The following is a 5,269-nucleotide window of genomic DNA, read 5'->3' as shown; positions in this document are numbered from 1 at the left end:
ATTTTTCATCTAATTATATGTAAAAACAATTAAAAATTTTTTTTGAATTCCAAATTCTCTGCCTTCTTTCCACCTTCTCTTCCTTTTCCCCTCCATAAGACAATAAATAATCTGATATAAATTTTACATGGGCAATCATGTAAAACATTTTTCCATCTTAGTCATTTTGTGGAAAAGGTCTCAAATTTTAAAAAAAAAGAAGAAAGTGAAATATAGTATGTTTTGGTCTGCATTCAGACTCCATCAGTTCCTTCTCTGGAGGTGGATGGCATTTTTCATTGAGTCTGGGATTTTTTTAGATCTTCATATTGCTGAGAATAGCTAGGTCATTCACACTTGTTCATCAAACAATATTACTGTCACTGTATTGTAAAGATTAAAATTTAGGGGGAAGTTGGGGCAGTTAGAAATTAGTTTCTCTCTACAAGGAGTATTATATTTTTAGAGGTTTATTAAAGGTTAAGGATTAAAGAAAATTACAGAATAAGAAAGCACGTGTCTAGGCTCAAAGAGGCCAAGACACAACCTCACCTACATTATGAAAAGAGAGGCATCTGCTTGGAAATGGCAACAGGAAAGAGAAGAGAGCCAAAAGCCTTTCCAATCAGGTTAAATACCCCATCTCAATCTCGGTCCAGGTAAGAATTCAGTGATATTACAAAGCATTCTGGGGAAGTGGAGCAAGGACTTCTGGGGATTGAAGTCCTGGATTGATGTCTCCATTTTTTACATGTAATGTTCTTCTGGTTCTGCTCACTTTATTTTACATCAGCTCATGTAAGCCTTCCAGGTTCTACAAAACATTATTTTAAAAAAAAAACATTATTAAAGAAATGACCTTGAGTATTTAAATAGGGAAGTAGTGGTCATTAAAAACCAGCATGGCAATTTTGAACTATGCCCAAAGGGGACTAAAAGACTGCCTGCCCTTTGATACAGCCATACCACCACCAGATTTGTACCCAAAGATATAATAAGGAAAAAGACTTGTACAAAAATATTTATAACTATGCTCTTTGTGGTGGCAAAAAAAAAATTGGAAAATGAGGGGGTGTCCATCGATTGGGGAACGGCTGAACAAATTGTGGTATCTGATGGTGATGGAATACTATTGTGCTAAAAGGAATAATGAAGTGGAAGAATTCCATGTGAACTGGAAAGACCTCCAGGAATTGATTCAGAGTGAGAGGGGCAGAACCAGGAGAACATTGTACACAAAAATGGATACATTATGTCACAATCGAATGTAATGGACTTCTCTACTAGCAGCAATGCAATGATCCAGGACAATTCTGAGGGACTTAGGAGAAAGAATGCTATCCACATCCAGAGAAAGAACTGTGGGAGTAGAAATGCAGAAGAAAATATTTCCTTGATCACATGGTTCAATGGGGATATATGATTGGTGATGTAGACTCTAAATGATCACCCTAGTACAAATATTAATAATATGGAAATAGGTTTTGAACAATGATACATGTAAAACCCAGTGGAATTGCTCATTGACTATGGGAGGTGGGAGGGAAGAGGAGAGGGAAAGAACATGAATCATGTAACCATGGAAAAATATTCAAATTTAATTAATTAAATCATTCTTTTTAAAAAACCAGTATGGCTTCATCAAGAAGAGATCATAAAAAAAAGCTAACCTTATTTCCTCTTTTGATAGGGTAAAACCAGTTTAGAGACAACATAACCATTTGTGACTGAATGAAATCATAGATCTGTCCCAAAAATTTAAGCTAGTAGATCCAGGAACAAGGTAGCTATAAGTATTTTTAAATTTCAGTAAACATTTTATGTCTTTCATACTAACCTTGTACAAAGTTGGAAAGGTGAGGACCATATAATATAATTATGTGGTTTGAGAAATCGATTGACCAAAAAGTAGTCAGTAATGAGTTGATGTCAACCTGGAGAGAGTTCTCTAATGGAAGAACATTGGGATCTGCCCCTGGGCCTATGCCAGGCAACATTTCTTTTTTTTTTTTTTAAACCCTTACCTTCCATCTTGGAGTCAATACTGTTTATTGGCTCCAAGGCAGAAGAGTGGAAAGGGCTAGGCAATGGGGGTCAAGTGATTTGCCCAGGGTCACACAGCTAGGAAGTGGCTGAGGCCAGATTTGAACCTAGGACCTCCCGTCTCTAGGCCTGGCTCTCAATCCACTGAGCTACCCAGCTGCTCCCCCAGGGAAAATTTCTATTAATGATTTATACAACTATGTAATGAAGGCTTACTTGTCAAATCTGGAGATGACATGAAATTGGGAGAGAAAACTAGCACATTGGATGACAGTCAGGAAACAAAAAAACAAACAAAAACTCTAAAAGGGTTTGAATAGTGACCTGAATCAAATAAGATGAAATTTAGTATGAATAAATACAAAGTGATCCACTCAATTTCAAAAACTCCATTTCAGAAGAATAAGATGGGAATATATATGGTTAGATGATAATTCCTGTGAAAACTATAGTAGACTTCTAACTCAATGTGAGTCAATAATATGATATAATAGAAAAAGAAAGTTAATGCTATCCTTGCCTGCATTCATAGAAATTTAACATCCTGATGGGGGGAGGACAAATAATTCTTCTATACCCTGCCCTTATAAAACCACATCTAGAGTACAGTGTTCTGTCTAGGATACCAAATGTTAGAAAGACATAGATTACCAGAAGATTAGAACTAGGTTGGTAAAATAGCTCAAGAATACATGAAAAGATTGGTTGAATGCATTATTTAGCCTGAAGAAAAAACAATTTCATAGGGACATGGTAGCGGTCTTTTAAGTATTTGAAGGACTATCATATGGAAAAGGGACTCTGTGACTCAAAAATACTATCACCGAGTATATACTCTCAGAGGTAAAAAGCAGAATAGAACATCGGATACAAACATATTTACAGCAATAGTAGCAAAGAGCTAGAAACAAAATGGGTCTCCATAAGATGGGCCAAATATGATGGATTTAGAGAAATTTGAGAATATTTGTTTGAACTGATGAAGAATAAAATGACAAGAACTAGGGAAATGATGTGCATGTGACCACAATAAGTAAAGGAAAACAATTCTGATAGGCTTCTGGATTTGTGGTCTCCTCTTTGATCAACATTCTGATTATGAAGCATATGCCTCCTTTTTTCTTGTGAGAAAAGATGAATTGGAAGTATGGCATGAGACAGATGTTTTCAGATATAAACAATATGTTGATTCATTTTGCTTGACTGTACATATTTGTTATAAGGAAAAGCATCTATGGAGGGGGAGTAGGACTAGTGTTAGTGGGCAGTGTGTAAAGGGAATCCCTTCCTCCCAGGATCATGAACTTTCTGTTCATCTAAGCCAGACCATTAGTGACCCAGAAATAGAGGTGATGGGTCCAGGACAGAGAGACTTTGATTGGTTCCTGAGATGTGGTAGACCAATGCAGAGGGAAAGGATGTGACATGGAGAAGGAGGTCTATAAAAATGAGACCATAGAGGAAGCTGGGCTTTTTTCTCTGGAGATTTTTGGCTGGGAGCTTATCTGCCATTTAGTGTTGGTGGCTGGGGTGGAAGACACTCTTGTGAAGTGATAAGATTAGGGTGACAGACTAGGAAATATTTTTTCCATTTCCTTCCCTCCTTATTTCTTTCTTATATATTAAAATTAAATTGTTACAAGCTACTATCATCCTTGTGACTTAAGGTTAATTATTTTTATAAATGGTGACCACAATAATCCTTTTTTAAATTAATATTATATTTCCAAACAAATGTCTAAATATTACATTTAGCATATTACATTGTGTATAATATTAATTTTCAATATTACAGCAGTGATGGAAAGACAAAAAAGAAAAATGAAGAAAACAATGTCAATAAGGCATATTTTATAATACACAGGAGAAACCAAAAATAAATTCAGTAGAGGACACAAATAAATAGGGCAATTTTGCTCATTTTTCATAAATACTTTCTGTTAGTAACAACTCTAATACAGAGAGCAAGGGCTAGGCAAACAGGATCACACCGTCATATAGCTTGAAAGTGTCTGGAGTCATATTTGAACCCAGGTCCTTCTAACTCCAGGCCTGGCACTCTATCCATTATGTCACTTAACTTTCCCTTTATTTAATGTATTTTTAATTTTTATATTTTTCCATATTACATGTAGATAGAATTTTAATAGTTTTCTAACTATTTTCCCATGTCAACATGGAATCTAGAAACCTCAAACTTGTAGCCTTGTAGGATCTGATGAACCCCAAGTTTTAGGACTAGCTTGTAGGTGGAGACCCCAAATTGTGTCCTTGTTCCCTGTTCCCATGAGAATTCATCCTGAAGGGAGTCTCAGATTAACAGTTTCAAATTGAATAATAGACCTAAGGTAAATGACAATCCCAGTCAGGTAGGGATAAGCAAAACTGAGTGCCTTCTTAGTGTAGTAGGAAGTGCATTAGTCTCATAAGGTGAAGGTTGTGAGTTCCATCCTCGAAGGGGACTGTGGTAAGATGGGAAAAGCTCCTGAAGGCAAAAAGAGGCACTCAAAAAAAAAAAAAAAGCTTAGCTTTACTTAGCTCTACCTCACTGGGATTGTCCTTTACCTAAGGTCTATTATTCAGTCTGAAACTGTTCATCTGAGATTCCCTTTAGGGTGGATTCTTATGGGAAGAGGGAACAAGTACAAACTTTAGGGTCTCCACCTATAAGCTAGTCCTAAGACCTGGGGTTCATCAGATCCTTCGGGGCTACAAAAGTTTGGGGTTTCTAGATTCCATGTTGACACCCAATTACATGTAGAAACAATTTTTTACAATTATTTTCTGACATTTTGCCATTCCGTTTTTCTCTCTTCCCTTCTATCCCCACAGGCAGGAAATGGTCTGTTATAGGTTATACTAGTGCTTTCATGCAATATATATTTCCATATTCCCCATGCTGTGACAGATGCCACATATCACACATTTAATATTTACTTTTAACAAAAATTGTGTGGAATAGAAGTTCCAAGTTTTTTTTCAATTCAAGCTTCCTTCTTGTTTTCTTGTATATTGGAGTCCTATGTGAAATTATTATTTAATTATTAGGCAATAAAACTGTCTAACATTAGAATGAAATCTCTTAGGAGAAAGTTTATTTCCCCTTCATGGGAGGTCTTTTTTTCCCTTAAATTTTTCAAAATTCTGAACTTAACAAACACCAAATAAAATGAACTTACTATATACACTATGGAATTCAAAGAATGCTTGCATATGAAACTGTAGATCTCTTATTTTCAGTATGCTT

The sequence above is a fragment of the Monodelphis domestica genome, chromosome 5 (genome assembly GCF_027887165.1).
Source record: "Monodelphis domestica isolate mMonDom1 chromosome 5, mMonDom1.pri, whole genome shotgun sequence".
Lineage (NCBI taxonomy): Eukaryota > Metazoa > Chordata > Mammalia > Didelphimorphia > Didelphidae > Monodelphis > Monodelphis domestica.
This window is presented reverse-complemented; position numbering follows the sequence as displayed.